This window comes from Bos grunniens, chromosome 21 (genome assembly GCF_055505025.1).
Source record: "Bos grunniens cultivar Pamir isolate PY7600 chromosome 21, Bosgru_T2T1.0, whole genome shotgun sequence".
NCBI lineage: Eukaryota > Metazoa > Chordata > Mammalia > Artiodactyla > Bovidae > Bos > Bos grunniens.
The window spans coordinates 68,677,501-68,702,037 of NC_141185.1; the positions used below are offsets into that span (position 1 = coordinate 68,677,501).

Here is a 24,537-nt window from a genome sequence, read left to right on the forward strand (position 1 = left end):
TATATGGTTAAGGTGCACATCAAAGGAATGATTTCAGTGAGCCCAGACTCTTGCATCCTCCCAAACATAGAAAAAGTGTGTTAAGTTCATTAACTTGAAATATCTGGTTTTCCTCTAATTAACAGCAGACTTTAATGTTCCCACCACCTGGCTGTGGGGTGGGGGGTTGGTTGGTTATTTTTTGCAAAAGCTCCTAAATATCTTGGCTCCTTTTTTAACTCTGGGAAACAGTCCCTCAGGACCGAAGGATTATCTTATGGGCTTCAGTCCTCAGAAAATCTGCCAAATAAAACTGAATTATCAACTTTTAGGTTGTGCTTTTTTTTCCCCCAGTCAACACTTCTGTGGTTTGGAGGCTCCTATGATCTCCTCAATTTATTTGCTATAGCAACTCACAGAATTTAGGGAAAACTTTACTTACGTTTCCTAGTTTATTAAAGGATATGATAAATGATACAGCTGAACAGCCTGAAGAGATACTTAGGGTGAGGTCTGGGAGGGTTGTCCTGTGAACCTGGGGTGCATCAATGTCCTCCCAGTACACAGATAGTTCACCAACCTACAATTTTCCCAAACATCATACTTTGGGAATTTTTGTGGAGCCTTCCTCATATAGGCATGTTCATTTATTAACTCCATTTACAGCCCCTCTCTCCTCTCTAGAGAAGTGAGGGGTGGGACTGAAAAATTCCAGGCTTCTAAGCATGGCTTGGTCTTTCTGATGTTCAAGAGTCACCCAGTAGCCCACCCAGTCACCTCATTAGAACAGAAGATGCTCCAAATATTCTTCTCACTTAGCAGCTTACAAAAGATTTAGGAGCCCTGTGTCAAGGATGAGATCAAAGACAAATATTAGAACCAGAGGTGTCCCTAGTGTTCTTATTGTTCAGTCACTCAGTTGTGTTCAACTCTTTGAGACCCCATGGACTGCAGTACACCAGGCTTCCCTGTCCTTGTCCATCGAGTTGGTGATGCCATCCCACCATCTTATCCTCTGTCGTCCCCCTTCTCCTCCTGTCTTCAATCTTTCCCAGGATCAGGGTCTTTACCAATGAGTGAGTTCTTCACATAAGGTGGCCAAAGTTTTGGAGCTTCAGCATCAGTCCTTCTAGTGAATGTTCAGGGTTGATTTCCTTTAGGATTGACTGGTTTGATCTGCTTGCAGTCCAAGGGACTCTCAAGAGTCTTCTCCAAAACCACAGTTCAAAAGTGTCAATTCCTTGGCACTCAGCCTTCTTCATAGTCCAATTCTCACATTTATACATGACTACTGGAAAAACCATAGCTTTGACTAGATGGACCTTTGTTGGCAAAGTAATGTCTCTGCTTTTTAATATACTGTCTAGTTTGGTCAAAGCTTTTCTTCCAAGGAGGAAGCATGTTTTAATTTCATGGCTGCAGTCACCATCTGCAGTGATTCTGGATCCCAAGAGAATAAAGTCTGTCACTGTTTCCCCATCTATTTGCCATGAAGTGATGGGACTGGGTGTCATGATCTTAGTTTTTCGAATGTTGAGTTTTAAGACAAGTGTTCTTATTATTTAGGAATTTATAGGGTTTTAGGAGCTCTGTGGCAGGAACTGGGAGCAGAGACTGGCATTTAATTTATTTTCTGTTATCTCACAATAGCTTTGTACATTTAATTACATATTACCTATGGTTACAACTGCAGAGCTGAGCAGTTACAACTGATGGGGTTAAAGGCATACTGCCTCTGGTGGCTCAGACAGTAAAGAATCTTCCTGCAAGGTGGGAGGCCTGGGTTCATTCAATCCCTAGGTTGGGATCATCCCTTGGAAAAAGGAATGGTGACTCATTCCAGTATTCTTGCCTGGAAATCCCAAGGACAGAGGTGCCTGGTGGGCTACAGTCCATCAGGTCGAAAAGAGTCACACACTACTGAGGGACTAACACACATATCCCCAACACAGGGGCTTCCCCAGTGACTCAGGTGGTGAAGAACTCCCCTACCAATATAGGAGACTCAAGAGATATGTGTTCCATCCCTAACTCAGGAAAATCCCCTGGAGAAGAAAATGGCAAACTGCGCCAGTATTCTTGCCTGAGAATTTCATGGACACAGGAGCCTGGCAAGCTACAGTCCATGAGGTCACAAAGGAGTCAGACAGGACTGAGCACACCCGCACGCACTCATGCATGCACCCCAACATATGCTTCATTGAATATCTTAAGCTGACGGTTCGGAGAAAATAGAAGAAGCAGGAAGGTCACTGTGATCTTCTCCCAACCCTCCTCTGAGATGAGTCATAAAACTCTCCTGTGAGAGGTGCCCATCCTATACCCAGGGGGAAGGATCATTTTTATTTCCAAAGACAAAAGGATGCCCAGAGGAATAAGAAAAATACATTTTAATAAATTTCATCCAGTTTTATTCACTAACCTCATCCTCTCTGACATTTCTGTACAAACTTGGCATAAAAATAATCAAGGTCTGTTTCTATAGAATTTAAAATTCTAACTATAGAATTTAGGAATTCTATACTAATTTTCCTTAGGAATGAGGGCTCCTATGTCACATTAAATAAACTTGCATGGGGAATTCCTCAGTGGTCCAGTGGTTAGGACTCCATTCAGGACTCCATGTGTTCACTGCTGAGGATCCAGGGTATGATCCTTGGTTGAGGAACTAGGACCCCACCAGCCACCCAGAGCTGGCAAAAGAAAAAGGTCATAAATAAATTTGTTTGTCTTTGTAAGTTTAATTTTCAAATCGTGCCAGGACAGGGTTGAGGAGAGCTTTTTCCTGCACTAAACAGCAGAAACTATTTTTTAAAAAGCCAAAAATATTTACTATCTGACTGTGATGGTAATTTTATGTGTCAAATTGACTAGGACATGCTGCTGCTGCTGCTAAATCACTTCAGTCGTGTCCGACTCTATGTGACCCCATAGATGGCAGCCCACCGGGCTCCGCCATCCCTGGGATTCTCCAGGCAAGAACACTAGAGTGGCTTGCCATTTCCTTCTCCAATGCATGAAAGTGAAAAGTGAAAGTGAAGTCGTTAAAGCTTGTCTTGACTCTTAGTGACCCCATGGACTGCAGCCTACAGGCTCCTCCATCCATGGGATTTTCCAGGCTAGAGTACTGGAGTGGGTTGCCATTGCCTTCTCCCAACTAGGACATAGTACTCAGATATTTGGTCAAACATCATCTGTTTGTTGCTGTGGAGATATTCTTCAGATGGGATTAACATTTAAATCAGTAGACTTAGAGCAAAGCAGATTACTCCCATAATGTAGGTAAGTCTCATTCAATCAGTTGAAGGTCTTAAGCAAAAGCAGACTGAGGTCCCCAAAGAAAGATAGAATTCTCCCAGCAGATAGCCTTTGGAGTCTTGCTGTACATTCAACACTTCCCTGGGTTCCCAACCTGCTGGCTTACCCTGCAGATTTTGGATTTGCCATTGACTCACATGAGTCAATTTCTAAAAATAAATTTTTATTTGTCCAACAAATTGGCCCTTTAGAGAAAAAGTTTGCTGATCTTTATCTTAGTCACTTTTATCACAAAAGTTGTCAGGAATTCCTAGTCAGAATAGTGTGATTAACAATCTTCCTTTTACAATATATGTAAATGAAACCATCAGGCTGATATATAGCAACAACATGGATGAAATTTCAGGGCATTATGTGAATGAACTATGGCAGACAGCAAAGGACAAATATTATATGATTCTACTTACATGAGATACCTGGAGTAGTCAGATTCATAGAGACATAAAGTAGAATGGTCATTGGTAGGGGCTGGGAATAGGGAGAAATGGGGAACTGTTGTTTAGTGGGTACTCTTTCAGTTAGTCAAAATGAAATGAGTTCTGGAGATGTATGGTTGATAGTTGCAGAACAGTGTGACACACAATGCCTGCTATTGAGCTATACATTTTAAATGGCAAATTTTATTTAACATGAATTTTATCACAGTAAAAAAAATAGTACAAAGCACTATGATGAGTAAGCAAATTATTAGATTCATGAAAAGAAAGCCCAGATGCAAATTAAAAAAAAAATACTCAAAATGTCTATACATTATAGTTTTCCAGGGAAGTTGTTTTGGTTCTGTTAATTGCTTTACAAGTTACTTGCAAAATATATTTAAATAATTTTTACATCAACAATAAATTCTGTTGATAATTTAAAGTAAGTAAAATATTTCTTTGGTCTCCACTACTGTGGCACCAACCATCATTACTCCATTGATCCAAATTTGTACTATCAGCAAATTTGTCTCCCCTCCATTGAGACACTGACTCCCAACACCTTCACATTTTCAGCACCACATTCTTACCAGATATCAAGAATCAGAGTTCCTGAAAGTTTGTGCTGGGCTGTGCTAAGTAACTTCAGTCATGTCTGACTCTTTGCGACCCTGTGGACCATAGCCTGCCAGGTTCCTCTGTCCGTGGGATTCTTCAGGAAAGAATACTGGAGTGGGCGTCCATCCCTTCCTCCAGGGGTCTAGTTTATAAAGCACCAAACTTGGTCTCCCAGATCTTGATGCCAAAAAGCATATTAAGCTGTACCTAATTCTTAGAGACATTTTACACAAAATCATAGAATATAAGTAAATGTATCTTTCAGCAAGTGGTTCGTTAATTACACAACTTAGAGGCCACTGATGAGAATCTTGAATGGGAAAGAGCAGGAAGAGTGCAAAAGGGAGAAAGAATATAAGCCACACAATTTATAATATATCTTTGCCTTAGTCCCAAAGAGTGAATATCCATAGTATACTTTTCTCAAAAGCAAAATGAGCTTTCTAACACCTAACCTTATTTGGGGGGCAAATTTTCAGATACCATTGCATTGAACCAGAGATCAAATTGCCAACATTCGTTGGATCATAGAAAAACCAAGAGAGTTCCAGAGAAACATCTACTTCTGCTTTATTGACTATGCCAAAGCCTTTGACTCTGTGGATCACAACAAATTCTGGAAAATTCTGAAAGAGATGGGAATACCAGACCACCTGACATGCCTCTTGACAAATCTGTATGCAGGTCAAGAAGCAACAGTTAGAACTAGACATGGAACAACAGACTGGTTCCAAATTGGGAAAGGAGTACATCAAGGCAGTATATTGTCACCCTCTCCAGGAAAGAACACTGGAGTGGGTTGCCATTTCCTTCTCCAATGAATGAAAGTGAAAAGTGAAAGTGAAGTCGCTTAGTCCTGTCTGACTCTTAGTGACCCCATGGACTGCAGCCCACCAGGCTCCTCTGTCCATGGGATTTTCCAGGCAAGAGTACTGGAGTGGGGTGCCATTGCCTTCTCCGTTATTTAACTTACATGCAGAGTACATCATGAGAAATGCCAGGTTGGATGAAGTGCAAGCTGGAATCAAGATTGCCAGGAGAAATATCAATAACATCACATATACAGATGACACCACCTTTATGGCAGAAAATGAAGAAGAACTAAAGAACCTCTTGATGAAAGTGAAAGAGGAGAGTGAAAAAGTTGGCTTAAAACTCAACATTCAGAAAACTAAGATCATGGCATCTGGTCCCATCTCTTCATGACAAATAGATGGGGAAACAATGGAAACAGTGACAGACTTTATTTATTTTTGGCTCCAAAATCTTTGCAGGTGGTGACTACAGCTGTGAAGTCAAAAGATGCTTGCTCCTTAGAAGAAAAGCTATGACCAACCTAGACAGCATATTAAAAAGCAGAGACATCACTCTGCCAACAAAGGTTCATCTAGTCAAAGCTTTGGTTTTTCCAGTAGTCATGTTTGGATGTGAGAGTCGAACTATAAAGAAAGCTGAGCACCAAAGAATTGATGCTTCTGAACTGTGGTGTTGGAGAAGACTCCTGAGAGTTCCTTGAATTGCAAGGAGATCCAAACAGTCCATCCTAAAGATCAGTCCTGAATATTCATTGGAAGGACTGATGCTGAAGCTGAAACTTCAATAATTTGGCCACCTGATGCAAAGACGTGACTCACTGGAAAAGACCCTGCTGCTGCTGCTAAGTTGCTTCAGTCGTGTCCGACTCTGTGCGACCCCATAGATGGCAGCCCACCAGGCTCCCTCATCCCTGGGATTCTCCAGGCAAGAACACTAGAGCGGGTTGCCATTTCCTTCTCCAATGCATGAAAGTGAAAAGTGAAAGTGAAGTCGCTCAGTCGTGTCTGAATCTTAGCGACCCCATGGGCTGCAGCCTACGAGGCTCCCCCGTCCATGGGATTTTCCAAGCAAGAGTACTGGAGTGGGGTGCCATTGCCTTGTCAGCTGGAAAACATTAAAAGCAGGAGGAGAAGGGGATGACAGAGGATAGGATGGTTGGATGGCATCACTGACTCAATGAACATGAGTTGAGCAAGCTCCGGGAATTGGTGATGGACAGGGAAACCTGGCGTGCTGCAGTCCATGGAGTCACAAAGAGTCAGACACGACTGTGCAGCTGAACTGACTGATATCTAGAAAAGCACTAATTCTCTTCATGGTAACATCAGATCCTTGTGACTAGCAGAAAAACTTTTGTAAAATGAGGCCTTAATTGTATTGAACTCCACCTTCACCAAAACCTTATATATTGACTTTCTTTCCATTGCCTCTTTGAAGCAGTCTCTCAGAGCTATCTGAGGTGTTGCCTCCTAGGCTGCGGTCCTCATTTTGGCCCAAACAAAGCTTAACACAATTTTCTGATGGTATCTGTAGGTTTTTCTAAGTAACATATCATGTCATCTGCAAATAGTGAGAGTTATACTTCTTCCTTTTCAATATGGATTCCTCTTATTTCTTTCTCTTTGATTGCCACAGCTAGGACTTCCAAAACTATATTAAATAATAGTGGTGAGAGTGGGTACCCTTGTCTTATTCCTGATCTTAGAGGGAATCCTTTTCAGTTTTTTCACCATTTAGAGTAATGTTTGCTCTGGGCTTGTGGTATATGGCTTTTATTATGTTAAAGTAGGTTCCTTCTATGCCAATTTTTTGAAGAGCTTTTATCATAAAAGGGTGCTGAATTTTTTCAAAAGCTTTTTCTGCACCTATTGAAATTATAGTATGGTTTTTAGCTTTCAAGTTGTTAATATGGTGTATAACACTGATTGATCTGCATTTATTAAAGAATCCTAGCACCAGACAGAATGGCCATAGCCAAAAAATCCACAAACAACAAGTGCTGGAGAGGGTATGGAGAAAAGGGAACACTCCTACACTGCTGGTGGGAATGTAAATTGATACAGTCACTGTGGAAGATAGTATGGAGATTCCTTCAGTTCAGTCACTCAGTCGTGTCTGACTCTTTGTGACCCCATGAATCGCAGCACACCAGGCCTCCCTGTCCATCACCAACACCTGGAATTCACTCAGACTCACGTGCATCGAGTCAGTGATGCCATCCAGCCATCTCATCCTCTATCGTCCCCTTCTCCTCCTGCCCCCAATCGCTCCCAGCATCAGAGTCTTTTCCAATGAGTCAACTCTTCACATGAGGTGGCCGAAGTAGTGGAGTTTCAGCTTCAGCATCATCCCCTCCAAAGAAATCCGAGGGCTGATCTCCTTCAGAATGGAGATTCTTAAAAAACTATAAATAAAACCATATGACCCAGCAATTCCACTTCTAGGCATATACCCTGAAGAAACCAAAACTGAAAATACATCGGAGTATCTTTGCAATACTATTTAGAATTGCAACACTATTTAGAATAGCCAAGGCCTGGAAGATGAATGGATAAAGAAGATGTGGTACATATACACAATGAAATAGTACTCAGCCATAAAAATGAACACATTTGAGTCAGTTCTAATGAGGTAGATGAGCCTACAGCCTATTACACAGAGTGAAGTAAGTCAGAAAGAGAAAAGAAGTATAATATATTAATGCATGTATGTGGAATCCAGACCGATGTTACTGACTAAACTTTTCAGAGAGCAGCAATGGAGACAAAGACATAGAGAACAGACTTATGGACAGGGGTGGGGGAAATGAGGGAGAGGTTGAAACAAATGAAGAGAATAGCATGGATGCATATATACTAACATATGTAAATAGATAGCAAATGGGAATTTGCTATATGCCTCGGAGAACTCAAACTGGGACTCTATAGTAACCTAGAGGGCTGGGAATGGGTGGGACGTGGGAGGGATATTCAAGAGGGAGGGGACATATATACACCTATGATTAATTCATATTGATGTATAACAGAAATCAAAGCAATATTGTGAAGCAATCAATAAAAATAAATATTAAAACAAAACTTGCAACTTTCATATTGTGCATCACTGATCTGATCTGATCTGATAAAAGGCCAAAAAGTGGATTAGTTCAGTTCAGTCACTCAGTCGTGTCCGACTCTTTGCGACCCCATGAATCACAGCACGCCAGGCCTCCCTGTCCATCACCAACTCCGGGAGTTCACTCAGACTCATGTCCATCAAATCAGTGATGCCATCCAGCCATCTCATCCTCTGTCATCCCCTTCTCCTCCTGCCCCCAATCCCTCCCGGCATCAGAGTCTTTTCCAATGAGTCAACTCTTCGCATGAGGTGGCCAAAGTACTGGAGTTTCAGCTTTAGCATCATTCCTTCCAAAGAAATCCCAGGGCTGATCTCCTTCAGAATGGACTGGTTGGATCTCCTTGCAGTCCAAGGGACTCTCAAGAGTCTTCTCCAAAACCACAGTTCAAAAGCATCAATTCTTCAGCGCTCAGCCTTCTTCACAGTCCAACTCTCACATCCATACATGACCACAGGAAAAACCATAGCCTTGACTAGACGGACCTTTGTTGGCAAAGTAATGTCTCTGCTTTTCAATATGCTGTTTAGGTTGGTCATAACTTTCCTTCCAAGGAGTAAGCGTCTTTGAATTTCATGGCTGCAGTCACCATCTGCAGTGATTTTTGAGCCCCCCAAAATAAAGTCTGACACTGTTTCCACTGATTCCCCATCTATTTCCCATGAAGTGATGGGACCAGATGCCATGATCTTCGTTTTCTTTAGCTTTTTTTCTTCGTTCAGCTTTAAGCCAACTTTTTCACTCTCCACTTTCACTTTCATCAAGAGGCTTTTTAGTTCTTCTTCACTTTCTGCCATAAGGGTGGTGTCATCTGCATATCTGAGGTTATTGATATTTCTCCCGGCAATCTTGATTTCAGCTTGTGCTTCTTCCAGTCCAGCGTTTCTCATGATGTACTCTGCATATAAGTAAAATAAACAGGGTGACAATATACAGCCTTGATGTACTCCTTTTCTTATTTGGAACCAGTCTGTTGTTCCATGTCCAGTTCTAACTGTTGCTTCCTGACCTGCATACAGATTTCTCAAGAGGCAGGTCAGGTGGTCTGGTATTCCCATCTCTTTCAGAATTTTCCAGAATTTGTTGTGATCCACAGAGTCAAAGGCTTTGGCATAGTCAATAAAGCAGAGATGTTTTTCTGGAACTCTCTTGCTTTTTCTATGGTCCAGCAGGTGTTGGCAATTTGATCTCTTGTTCCTCTGACTTTTCTAAAACCAGCTTGAACATCAGGAAGTTCACGGTTCATGTATTGCTGAAGCCTGGCTTGGAGAATTTTGAGCATTACTTTACTAGCATGTGAGATGAGTGCAACTGTGTGGTAGTTTGAGCATTCTTTGGCAGTGCCTTTCTTTGGGATTGGAATGAAAACTGACCTTTTCCAGTCCTGTGGCCACTGCTGAGTTTTCCAAATTGGCTGGCATACTGAGTGCAGCACTTTCACAGCATCATCTTTCAGAATTTGAAAGAGCTCAACTGGAATTCCATCACCTCCACTAGCTTTGTTCATAGTGATGCTTTCTAAGGCCCATTTGACTTAACATTCCAGGATGTCTGGCTCTAGGTCAGTGATCACACCATCGTGATTATCTGGGTCGTGAAGATCTTTTTTGTACAGTTCTTCCGTGTATTCTTGCCATCTCTTCTTAATATCTTCTGCTTCTGTTAGGTCCATACCATTTCTGTCCTTTATGGAGCCCATCTTTGCATGAAATGTTCCCTTGGTATCTCTAATTTTCTTGAAGAGATCTCTAGTCTTCCCCATTCTGTTGTTTTCCTCTATTTCTTTGCATTGATCGCTAAGAAAGGCTTTTTATCTCTTTTTATTCTCTGAAACTCTGCATTCAGATGCTTACATCTTTCCTTTTCTCCTTTGCTTTTCACTTCTCTTTTCACAGGTATTTGTAAAGCCTCCCCAGACAGCCATTTTGCTTTTTTACATTTCTTTTCCATGGGGATGGTCTTGATCCCTGTCTCCTGTACAATGTCATTAACCTCATTCCATAGTTCATCAGGCACTCTGTCTATCAGATCTAGGCCCTTAAATCTATTTCTCACTTCCACTGTATAATCATAAGGGATTTGATTTAGGTCATACCTGAATGGTCTAGTGGTTTTCCCTACTTTCTTCAATTTAAGTCTGAATTTGGTAATAAGGAGTTCATGATCTGAGCCACGGTCAGCTCCCAGTCTTGTTTTTGTTGACTGTATAGAGCTTCTCCATCCCCAGTTTCTAGAAACCCCCATCCCTTTCGCAAATAGTTAGGATAATCCTTTTACTCATTAGCCTATACACTTACCCAATCCTATAAAAACTAATAGCCCCATAACACCATACCCTGGTGACCCTTGCCTTTGAAGATGGTCCACACTCTGTCTATGGAGTGTTTATCTCCCTGAATAAATCTTCTTTCCCCCTACTGTGGCTCACTCTTGAATTCTTTCCTGTAAGGAGCCTAGAACCCACATTTGGCAGCTGTCCCAGGGACTCAGACACAACCTGGGATGTAATCATGCTCTCTAGTCCTACTCTCTTTCCTGCAACACTAGGGAATTGGATACTTGTGATATTGCAACTTAGAATAAGATATCTCCCTTTTCCTGGCGCAGAGCTCCTATAAAACCCTTGCAATTTCTTGTGCTGAGAGTAAAAATGGTGTTTTTTGTTATGCTAATAAGGTGATTTTAGAAGGTAGGGAAGAATGAGGGCTGGCTTGGTTGCCAAGATAAGCAAGTGATAAGGGAGGTGGCACTTTCAATCCCATCCCCTGACCTCTGAGGAGGAGAGAGGGCTGAAAATGGAATCAGTCTTCAGTGGCCAGTGATTTAATTAACCATACATAGGTAATGAAGATTCCATTAAAAACAAAAGGATGGGTTTGGAGAACTTCTAGGTTTGTGAACTAGAAATATTTCATACACCACAGTGATGGGCCCACTCTCCACGGGGACAGAGTCCCTTTGATCAGGACCTTGCACGTGGTATCTGTTCCTGTAGCTGCTGATTCCTAACTTTTAATGTGCTTTGTAATAAACTGGTAATATAGTGAGTAAAACAGTTTTATAAGTCCTGTGAGCCTTTCTAACAAATTAATTGAATCCAAGTGGTCATAGGAAGCTCTGATTTTTAGCCAGTTGGTGAGAGACACAGGAGATAACCTGAACTTGCAATTGGTATCTGAAGCAGGAGGGGCAGTTTGTAGGGCTGAGCCCTTAACCTGTGAAATCTGATACTATCTCTAGTTAGATAACATCAGATTTGAATTGAATTTCAGTGTCTGGTGTCAGACAATTGCTATCTGGTGTCAGACAACTGCTTGATGGCTGTAGGGGAAATTTTCCCACATGTTGGAATTGCATATACAAACCTTAATACTCAAATTCCAGCCAGGCCTCAAGTGCCATTCTTTTTTTCCCCAAGTGCCATTCTTCTATAGCTCCTGCATCAATGACAGCTCCAAAACCCCTCTGGTTGGGAGGGCAAGACAAAGGGGTGGGGAACTCAGGAAACCAATTAACTTGAAGGCTTACCTTCAAGTACCATTTATTCTCTAGCACATTCTCTGAATAGAGTGATAACAAAACTGATGCTCAGATGTTTGAAGGACTTCCTCAAGATCTCAGACCTTTTTAAAATTATCATAAAATTAAGAAAATCACAAGCACAAGGCACTGAATCAACAAGATATAGATACAGACTGTACTATAGATGTGGAGTGGGTTGCCCACCTCAGTATTCTTGCCTGAGGATACCAAGGACAGGAGTCATGGGGTTTCAAAGAGTCAGACATGACTGAGTGACTAAGCACACAGATGTGGAAGATACTACAGATGCTGAAGAACTTATTAAAGAATGTGAAGAAATAAATAATATGGGAAAACGTCAGAATAAACTATCACTTGTTGGAACTGAGACATTCACTGATTCAAATGCTCAGTTATTACAAATTATGTAAGTGAAATGTTTCACCACCACTGGATTTAGTCAATGTCAGAAAGAAAGTCCTGTTTATTCCACTGAATGAAGCTGTTCTGCCTGGTAATATTAGGAAGAATTCCAAAAATTAAGGCATGATATAGCAATGGTACTGTCTACTATTCAAAAAATGAAAAGATAAAAGTTAAAACAGTGATCGGATATACAGAAACAGATACTGGAATCTCTTAATTAACTCAACAATGAAACATCACACAGTGACATATTTTTCTGAGTTGAGAAAATTTATATTCTTTTATATTAAATGTTTTCAGCTTATTAAAGAAAAACTCTTAATTACCTTGCGTGAGTTTCTAGAAGACCATTTTCTTATAATTGATAGAAGATTGAAAAAGACAAGAGGAAAATCAAGTAAATAACCTAACTTTACACCTCAAGCAAATACAAAAAGAAGAAATGAAGAACCCCAGGGTTAGTAGAAGGAAAGAAATTATAAAAATTTGGGCAGAAATAAATGAAAAAGAAACAAAGGAGACTATAGCAAAAATCAACAAAACTAAAAGCTGGCTCTTTGAGTATATAAAAAAACAGACAAACCATTAGCCAGACTCATCAAGAAAAAAAGGCAGAAGAACAAAATCAACAAAATTAGAAATGTAAATGGAGAAATCACAACAGACAACACAGAAAAACAAAGGATCATAAGAGACTATTATCAGCAACTATATGCCAATAAAATGGACAACTTGGAAGAAATGGACGAATTCTTAGAAGAGTATAAGTTTCCAAAACTGAACCAGGATGAAACAGAAAATCTTAATAGACCCATCACAAGCATGGAAATTGAAACTGTAATCAAAAATCTTCCAGGAAACAAAAGCCCAGGTCCAGACGGCTTCACAGTTGAATTCTACCAAAAATTTAGAGAAGAGCTAACACCTATCCTACTCAAATTCTTCCAGAAAATTTCAGAGGAAGGTAAACTGCCAAACACATTCTATGAGGCCACCATCACCCTAATACCAAAATCAGACAAAGATGCCACAAAAAAGAAAACTACAGGCCAATATCACTGATGAACATAGATGCAAAAATCCTTGACAAAATTCTAGCAAACAGAATCCAACAACATATTGAAAACATCATACATCATGACCAAGTGGGCTTTATCTCAGGGATGCAAGGATTCTTGAACATCTGCAAATCAATCAACATAATATACCACATTAACATGAAAAATAAAAACCATATGATTATCTCAATAGATACAGAGAAAGCCTTTGACAAAATTCAACATCCATTTAGGATAAAAACCTTCCAGAAAGCAGGCATAGAAGGAACATACCTCAACATAATAAAAGCCATATATGATAAACCCACAACAAACATTATCCTCAATGGTAAAAAATTGAAAGCATTTCCTCTAAAGTCAGGAACAAGACAAGGCTGCCCACTCTCACCACCACTATTCAACACAGTTTTGGAAATTTTAGCCACAGCCATCAGAGCAGAAAAAGAAATAACAGGAATCCAGATTGGAAAAGAAGAAGTAAAACTCTCATTGTTTGCAGATGACATGATACTCTACATAGAAAACCCTAAAGACACCGCCAGAAAATTACTAGAGCTAATCAATGAATATAGTAAATTTGCAGGATATAAAATTAACACATAGAAATCCCTTGCATTCCTATACACTAACAATGAGAAAATAGAGAAATTAAGGAAACAATTCCATTCACCATTGCAATGAAAAGAATAAAATATTTAGGAATATATCTAAAGAAACAAAAGACCTATATATCGAACACTATAAAACACTGGTGAAAGAAGTCAAAGAGGACACAAATAGACGGAGAAATATACCATGTTCATGGATCAGAAGAATCAATATAGTGAAAATGAGTATATACCCAAAGCAAACCACAGATTCAATGCAATCCCTATCAAGCTACCAATGGTACTTTTCACAGAACTAGAACAAATAATTCCACAATTTGTATGGAAATACAAAAAATCTGGAATAGCCAAAGCAATCTTGAGAAAGAAGAATGGAACTGGAGGAATCAACCTGCCTGACTTCAGGCTCTACCAGAAAGCTACGGTCATTAAGACAGTATGGTACTGGCACAAAGACAGAAATATAGATCAATGGAACAAAATAGAAAGCCCAGAGATAAATCCACACACCTATGGACACCTTATCTTTGACACAGGAAGGAAGAATATACAATGGAGAAAAGACAATCTCTTTAACAAGTGGTGCTGGGAAAACTGGTTAACCACTTGTAAAAGAATGAAACTAGAACACTTTCTAACACCAAACACAAAAATAAACTCAAAATGAATTAAAGATCTAAACATAAGACCACAAACTATAAAACTCCTAGAGGAAAACATAGGCAAAACACTCTCCGACATAAATCACAACAGGATCCTCTATGACCCACCTCCCAGAGTAATGGAAATAAAAGCAAAAATAAACAAATGGGACCTAATTAAACTTAAAAGCTCTTGCACAACGAAGGAAACTATATGCAAGGTGGAAAGACAGCCTTCAGAATGGGAGAAAATAATAGCAAATGAAGCAACTGACAAAGAATTAATCTCAAAAATACACAAGCAACTCCTGCAGCTCAATTCCAGAAAAATAAACAACCAATCAAAAAATGGGCCAAAGAACTAAACAGACATTTGTCCTAAGAAGACACACAGATGGCTAACAAACACATGAAAAGATGCTCAACATTACTCATTATCAGAGAAATGCAAATCAAAACCACAATGAGGTACCATCTCATGCCAGTCAGAGTGGCTGCTATCAAAAAGTCTACAAACAATAAATGCTGGAGAGGGTGTGCAGAAAAGGGAACCCTCTTACACTGTTGGTGGGAATGCAAACTAGTACAGCCACTATGGAGAACAGTGTGGAGACTCCTTAAACAACTGGAAATAGAACTGCCATATGACCCAGAAATCCCACTGCTGGGCATACACTGAGGAAACCAGAATTGAGAGACATGTATACACCAATGTTCATTGCAGAACTGTTTACAATAGCCAGGACATGGAAGCAACCTAGATATCCACTGACAGACAAATGTATAAGAAAGCTGTGGTACATATACACAATGGAGTATTACTCAGCTATTAAAAAGAATGCATTTGAATCAATCCTAATGAGGTGGATGAAACTGGAGCCTATTATACAGAGTGAGGTAAGTCAGAAAGAAAAACACCAATACAGTATATTAGCACATACATATGGAATTTAGAAAGATGGTAATGATGACCCTATATGTGAGACAGCAAAAGAGACACAGATGTAAAGAACAGACTGTTGGACTCTGTGGGAGAAGGCGAGGGTGGGATGATTTGAGAGAATAGCACTGAAACATGCATATTACCATATGTGAAACAGATCACCAGTCCAGGTTCAATGCATGAGACAAGGTGCTCAGGACTTTGCACCGAGATGACCCTGAGGGATGGGATGGGGAGGGAGTTAGGAGTGGGGTTCAGGATGGGGAACACATTTACACCCGCTGATTTCATGTCAATGTATGGCAAAAACCACTACAATATTGTCAAGTAATTAGCCTCTAATTAAAATAAATAAGTTCCATGCAGTTCAGTCACTCAGTCGTGTCCGACTCTTTGCGATCCCACGAACTGCAGCATGCCAGGCCTCCCTGTCCATCACCAATTCCCAGAGCCCACCCAAACCCATGTCCATCGAGTCGGTGATGCCATCCAGCCATTTCATCCTCTGTCGTCCACTTCTCCTCCTGCCCCTAATCCCTCCCAGCATCAGGGTCTTTTGACCTGAGTCAGTTCTTTGCATCAGGTGGCCAAAGTACTGGAGTTTCAGCTTCAACATCAATCTTTCCAATGAACACCCAGGACTGATATCCTTTAGGATGGACTGGTTGGATCTCCTTGCAGTCCAAGGGCCTCTCAAGAGTCTTCTCCAACACCACAGTTCAAAAGCATCAGTTCTTTGGTGCTCAGCTTTTTTTATAGGCCAACTCTCACATCCATACATGACCACTGGAAAAACCATAGCCTTGACTAGACAGAACTTTGTTGACAAAGTAATGTCTCTGCTTTTTAATATGCTGTCTAGGTTGGTAATAACTTTCTTTCCAAGGAGTAAGCGTCTTTTAATTTCATAGCTGCAATCACTATCTGCAGTGGTTTTGGAACCCAGAAAAAAAATTGAAAAAGAGAAACATTGTCCATTCATGCCTCCTTTGTCATATATTAATTGACCATAAGTGCTTGGGTTTATTTCTGGGCTCTCTATTCTGTTCCATTGAACTATGCATTGGTTTTTGTGCCAGTACCACACTGTTTTGATTACTGTAGCTTCATAGTATAGGATGAAGTCAGGGAACTTGATTCCTCCAGCTCTGTTCTTTCTCAATATTGTTTTGGCTACTTGGGGTCTTTTGTGTTTCTATATATATTTTAAAATTATTGGGAGGAGGAGCTAAGATGGTGGAGGAATAGGATGGGGAGACCACTTTATTCCCTACAAATTCATCAAAAGAACATTTAAACGCCGAGTAAATTCCACAAAACAACTTCTGAATTCTGGCAGAGGACATCAGGCACCCAGAAAAGCAGCCCATTCTCTTCGAAAGGAGGTAGGAAAAAATATAAAAGACAAAAAAAGAGGCAAAAGAGGGAGGGACGGAGCTCCGTCCTGGGAAGGGAGTCTTAAAAAGAGAGAAGTTTCCAAACACTAGGAAACACTCTCACTGCTGAATCTGTGCCAAGCCTTGGAAGCACAGAGGGCAACATAACAGGGAGGAAAAATAAGTAAAGAATTAAAACCCACAGATTATGAGCCCAATGGTAACTCCCCCAGTGGAGAAGCAGCGCAGACACCCGCACCCGCCACTAGCAAGTGGGGGCTGGGCAGGGAGGCACGCAGCAGGCTGCATCGCTCAGAGTAAGGATCTGGCCTGAATGCCCTGAGCACTATCTGAGTGAACTAATTTGGGCTAGCAAACCAGATTGTGGGATATCTACCACGTGAAAAGCCAGCCCTAACTTAAGACACCACCAGGCCCGCACACGGAACAAAAGACTGAACAGAGATAGCCGGCTGCAGACCATCCCCCTCCGGTGACAGGCAGTCAGATCCGGAAGGGGGCAATCGCAGCCCCAGAGAGACATTATCTACAAACTGTAAGCAGGCTTCTTTGCTAACTAAGACTTCTTGGGGTTCTGGACGGTCAACATCCGCCTGAGAAGGTGTGCTGGTTGTACACCCAGAAAACCGAGTGGCGGGGAGGCAATAAGTCGCAGCAACCATGCTCACCAAACACCTCATCACCTGAGCTGCTCGGACCTGGGAAGGGCACAAAACGCAGGCCCAATCGAGTCTGCACCTCTGAGGACTACCTGAGTGCCGGAACCTGAGCTGCTTAGACCTGGGAGGTGCAGGCACCACAGGGCCGGCCTCGGATGGTTCCCGGCGGAGCAACCTAGAGCCTGAGCAGAGCGGGCAGGGACGCTACACGCGCCGTGAGTGGGGGCAGGCCCAGTGTGGATGAGGCACTGCGAGCACACGCCAGTGTTGTTTGTTTGCAGCGTCCCTCCGTCCCCACAGGGCGACTGAACAAGTGAGCCTAAAAAAAAAAAAAGCGGAAATCAGACACTGAAGAGACCAGCAAACAGAAGAAGCTATAACAGAGGGAAGTGACAGGCAATAGATTAAAACCCTGTCGTTAGTACCGACTACATAGGAAGGGACCTATAGATCTTGAGAAATATAAGTCGGACCAAGGAACTAGCCAAAAATGAACTGACCCCACAATACCCACAACACCAGAGAAAGACCTAGATATATTTTAACTATTTTTATGATCATTCTTTCTTTTTTTTTCAATTTTTTAAAAAAATTTTAAGTCCTCTATTACTCCTTTAATTTTCACTTTTATAACCTACTATTACTTTGCAAAAAAAAAAAAAAGACCCTATTTTTTTAAAAAGCAAACTTCATATATATATTTTTTATAATTTTTGTGACCTTGTTTTTTTTCTTTTTCTCTTTCTTTTTTTTCTTCTTCTTTTCTTTAACATTGTATTTTTGAAATTCCAAACTCTACTGTAGCTTTTTAATTTTAGCTTTTTAGTATTTGTTATCAATTTTGTACCTTTTTTTTAAAAAATAATTTTTGAGACTTTTTTTTCTCTCTTTCTCTTCTTCTTTTCTTTAACATTGTATTTCTGAAATTCCAAACTTTACACTAGATTTTTAATTTTTGCTTTTAGGTATTTGTTACCAATTTTGTACCCTTAAGAACCCAATCTTCAGTATCTATTTTGTACTTGGGAGCGAGATTACTGGCTTGACTGCTCTCTCACCCTTTGGACTCTCCTTTTTCTCCACCAGGTCACCTGTGTCTCCTCCCTAACCCCTCTCTACTCTACCCAACTCTGTGAATTTCTGTGTGTTCCAGAAGGTGAAGAACACTTAGGGAACTGAGTACTGGCTGGATCTGTCTCTCTCCTTTTCGTTCCCCCTTTTTATCCTCCTGGCCACCTCTGTCTCCTTCCTCCCTATTCTCTTCTCTGTATAACTCCATGAACATCTCTGAGCGGTCCAGTTGTGGAGTGCACATAAGGAAGTGATTACTGGCTAGCCCGCTCTCTCCTCTATGGATTCCACCTCATCTCATTTGGGTCACATCTAACTCCCTCGTCCCTCTTCTCTTCTCCATGTAACGCTGTGGAACTCTCTGGGTGACCCTCATGCTGGAGAAACTTTTCATCTTTAACCTAGATGTTTTATCAATGGTGCTGTATAGAAGGAGAAGTTTTGAGACTACTGTAAAATTAAGACTGATAACTGGAAGCAGGAGGCTTAAGTCCAAACCCTGACTCCAGGGAACTCCTGACTCCAGGGAACATTAATTGACAGGAGCTCATCAAACGCCTCCATACCTACACTGAAACCAAGCACCACACAAGGGCCAACAAGTTCCAGAGCAAGACATACCACGCAAATTCTCCAGCAACACAAGAACACAGCCCTGAGCTCTAATGTACAGGCTGCCCAAAGTTACTCCAAATCCATAGACATCTCATAACTCATTACGGGATACTTCATTGCACTCCAGAGAGAAGAAATCCAGCTCCACCCACCAGAACACTGACACAAGCTTCCCTAACCAAGAAACCTTGACAAGCCACCTGTACAAACCCACACACAGTGAGGAAACGCCACAATAAAGAGAACTCCACAAACTGCCAGAATACAGAAAGGACACCCCAAACTCAGCAATATAAACAAGATGAAGAGACAGAGGAATAGCCAGCAGGCAAAGGAACAGGATAAATGCCCACCAAACCAAACAAAAGAGGAAGAGATAGGGAATCTACCTGATAAAGAATTCCAAATAATGATAGTGAAATTGATCCAAAATCTTGAAATCAAAATGGAATCACAGATAAATAGCCTGGAGACAAGGATTGAGAAGATGCAAGAAAGGTTTAACAAGGACCTAGAAGAAATAAAAAAGAGTCAATTTATAATGAATAATGCAATAAATGAGATCAAAAACACTCTGGAGGCAACAAATAATAGAATAACAGAGGCAGAAGATAGGATTAGTGAATTAGAAGGTAGAATGGTAGAAATAAATGAACCAGAGAGGAAAAAAGAAAAACGAATGAAAAGAAATGAGGACAATCTCAGAGACCTCCAGGACAATATTAAATGATACAACATTCGAATCATAGGAGTCCCAGAAGAAGAAGACAAAAAGAAAGACCATGAGAAAATACTTGAGGAGATAGTAGTTGAAAACTTCCCTAAAATGGGAAGGAAATAATCACTCAAGTCCAAGAAACCCAGAGAGTCCCAAACAGGATAAACCCAAGGCAAAACACCCCAAGACACATATTAATCAAATTAACAAAGGTCAGACACAAAGAACAAATATTAAAAGCAGCAAGGGAAAAATAACAAATAACACACAAGGGAATTCCCATAAGGATAACAGCTGATCTTTCAATAGAAACTCTTCAAGCCAGGAGGGAATGGCAAGACATACTTAAAATGATGAAAGAAAATAACCTACAGCCCAGATTATTGTACCCAGCAAGGATCTCATTCAAATATGAAGGAGAAATCAAAAGCTTTAAAGACAAGCAAAAGCTGAGAGAATTCAGCACTACCAAAGCAGCTCTCCAACAAATACTAAAGGATATTCTCTAGACAGGAAACACAAAAAGGGTGTATAAATTCGAACCCCAAACAATAAAGTAAATGGCAATGGGATCATACTTATCAATAATTACCTTAAATGTAAATGGGTTGAATGCCCCAACCAAAAGACAAAGACTGGCTGAATGGATACAAAAACAAGATCCCTACATACGTTGTCTACAAGAGACTCACCTCAAAACAGGGGACATATACAGACTGAAAGTGAAGGGCTAGAAAAAGATTTTCCATGCAAATAGGGACCAAAATAAAGCAGGAGTAGCAATACTCATATCAGATAAAAAATAGACTTTAAAACAAAGGCTGTGAAAAGAGACAAAGAAGGTCACTACATAATGATCAAAGGATCAATCCAAGAAGAAGATATAACAATTATAAATATATATGCACCCAACATAGGAGCACCACAATATGTAAGACAAATGCCAACAAGTATGAAAGGATAAATTAACAATAACACAATAATAGTGGGAGACTTTAATACCCCACTCACACCTATGCATAGATCAACTAAACAGAAAATTAACAAGGAAACACAAACTTTAAACAATACAATAGAACAGTTAGACCTAATTGATATCTATAGAACATTTCATCCCAAAACAATGAATTTCACCTTTTTCTCAAGCGCACACAGAACCTTCTCCAGGATAGACCACATCCTGGGCAATAAATCTAGCCTTGGTAAATTCAAAAAAATTGAAATCATTCCAACCATCTTTTCTGACCACAATGCAGTAAGATTAGATCTCAATTACAGGAGAAAAACTATTTAAAATTCCAACATATGGAGGCTGAACAACACGCTGCTGAATAACCAACAAATCACAGAAGAAATAAAAAAAGAAATCAAAATTTGCATAGAAACAAATGAAAATGAAAACACAACAACCCAAAACCTGTGGGACACTGCAAAAGCAGTCCTAAGGGGAAAGTTCATAGCAATACAGGCATACCTCAAGAAACAAGAAAAAAGTCAAATAAATAACCTAACTCTACACCTAAAGCAACTAGAAAAGGAAGAAATGAAGAACCTCAGGGTTAGTAGAAGGAAATATCTCTTAAAAATTAGGGCAGAAATAAATGCAAAAGAAACAAAAGAGACCATAGCAAAAATCAACAAAGCCAAAAGCTGGTTCTTTGAAAGGATAAATAAAATTGACAAACCATTAGCCAGATTCATCAAGAAACAAAGGGAGAAAAATCAAATCAATAAAATTAGAAATGAAAATGGAGACATCACAACAGACAACACAGAAATTCAAAGGATCATAAGAGACTACTATCAGCAATTATATGCCAATAAAATGGACAACTTGGAAGAAATGGACGAATTCTTAGAAAAGTACAACTTTCCAAAACTTGACCAGGAAGAAATAGAAAATCTTAACAGACCCATCACAAGCACAGAAATTGAAACTGTAATCAGAAATCTTCCAGGAAACAAAAGCCCAGGTCCAGACGGCTTCACAGCTGAATTCTACCAAAAATTTAGAGAAGAGCTAACACCTATCCTACTCAAACTCTTCCAGAAAATTGCACAGGAAGGTAAACTTCCAAACTCATTCTATGAGGCTACCATCACCCTAATACCAAAACCTGACAAAGATGCCACAAAAAAAGAAAACTACAGGCCAATATCACTGATGAACATAAATGCAAAAATCCTTAACAAAATTCTAGCAATCAGAATCCAACAACACATTAAAAAGATCATACACCATGACCAAGTGCACTTTATCCCAGGGATGCTAGGATTCTTCAATATCCGCAAATCAATCAATGTAATACATCACATTAACAAATTGAAAAATAAAACTCATATGATTATCTCAATAGATGCAGAGAAAGCCTTTGACAAAATTCAACATCCATTTAGGATAAAAACTCTCCAGAAAGCAGGAATAGAAGGAACATACCTCAACAGAATAAAAGCTATACATGACAAACCCACAGCAAACATTATCCTCAATGGTGAAAAATTGAAAGCATTTCCTCTAAAGTCAGGAACAAGACAAGGGTGCCCATTTTCACCATTACTATTCAATATAGCTTTGGAAGTTTCAGCCACAGCAATCAGAGCAGAAAAAGAAATAAAAGGAATCCAAATTGGAAAAGAAGAAGTAAAACTCTCACTGTTTGCAGATGACATGATCCTCTACATAGAAAACCCTAAAGACTCCACCAGAAAATTACTAGAACTAATCAATGACTATAGTAAAGTTGCAGGATATAAAATCAACACAGAGAAATCCCTTGCATTCCTATACACTAATAATGAGAAAATAGAAAGAGAAATTAAGGAAACAACTCCATTCACCATTGCAACAAAAAGAATAAAACACTTAGGAATATATCTACCTAAAGAAACTAAAGACCTCTATATATAAAACTATAAAACACTGGTGAAAGAAATCAAAGAGGACACTAATAGATGAAGAAATATACCCTGTTCATGGATTGGAAGAATCAATATATTTAAAATGAGTATACTACCCAAAGCAATTTACAGATTCAATGCAATCCCTATCAAGCTACCAATGGTATTCTTCACAGAGCTAGAACAAATAATTTCACAATTTGTATGGAAATACAAAAAATCTGGAATAGCCAAAGCAATCTTGAGAAAGAATAATGGAACTGGAGGAATCAACCTGTCTGACTTCAGGCTCTACTACAAAGCCACAGTCATCAAGACAGTATGGTACTGGCACAAAGACAGAAATATAGATCAATGGAACAAAATAGAAAGCCCAGAGATAAATCCACGCACATATAGACACCTTATCTTTGACAAAGGAGGCAAGAATATACAATGGATTAAAGATAATCTCTTTAACAAGTGGTGCTGGGAAAACTGGTCAACCACTTGTAAAAGGATGAAACTAGAACACTTTCTAACACCATACACGAAATTAAACTCAAAATGGATTAAAGATCTTAACGTAAGACCAGAAACTATAAAACTCCTAGAGGAGAACATAGGCAAAACACTCTCCAACATAAATCACAGCAGGATCCTCTAAGACCCACCTCCCAGAATATTGGAAATAAAGGCAAAAATAAACAAATGGGACCTAATTAAACTTAAAAGCTTCTGCACAACAAAGGAAATTATAAGCCAGGTGAAAAGACAGCCTTCAGAATAGGAGAAAATAATAGCAAATGAAGCAACTGACAAACAACTAATCTCAAAAATATACAAGCAACTCCTACAGCTCAATTCCAGAAACATAAATGACCCAATCAAAAAATGGGCCAAAGAACTAAATAGACATTTCTTCAAAGAAGACATACAGATGGCTAACAAACACATGAAAAGATGCTCAACATCACTCATTATCAGAGAAATGCAAATCAAAACCACAATGAGGTACCTTTTCACACCAGTCAAAATGGTTGCGATCCAAAAGTCTACAAGCAATAAATGCTGGAGAGGGTGTGCAGAAAAGGGAACCCTCTTACACTGTTGGTGGGAATGCAAACTAGTACAGCCACTATGGAGAATAGAGTGGAGATTCCTTTAAAAACTGGAAATAGAACTGCCTTATGACCCAGCAATCCCACTGCTGGGCATATACACTGAGGAAACCAGAATTGAAAGAGACACGTGTACCCCAATGTTCATCGCAGCACTGTTTATAATAGCCAGGACATGGAAGCAACTTAGATGTCCATCAGCAGATGAACGGATAAGAAAGCTTTGGTACATATACACAATGGAGTATTACTCAGCCATTAAAAAGAATACATTTAAATCAGTTCTAATGAGGTGGGTGAAACTGGAGCCTATTATACAGAGTGAAGTAAGCCAGAAAGAAAAACATGAATACAGTATACTAACGCATATATATGGAATTTAGAAAGATGGTAACAATAACCCTGTATATGAGACAGCAAAAGAGACACTGATGTATAGAACAGTCTTTTGGACTCTAGGAGAGGGAGAGGTTGGGATGATTTGGGAGAATGGCATTGAAACATGTAAAATATCATATATGAAACGACTCACCAGTCCAGGTTTGATGCATGATACTGGATGCATGGGGCTGGTGCACTGGGACGACCCAGAGGGATGGTATGGGGAGGGAGGAGG

General features: G+C 39.9%; 1 pseudogene; it reads left to right on the forward strand.

Moving 5' to 3' along the window:
* Positions 1–12,755, forward strand: part of LOC147349936 (centromere protein K-like) — a 15,806-nt pseudogene extending 3,051 nt beyond the window's left edge.
* The last annotated feature ends 11,782 nt before the right edge of the window (positions 12,756–24,537 follow it).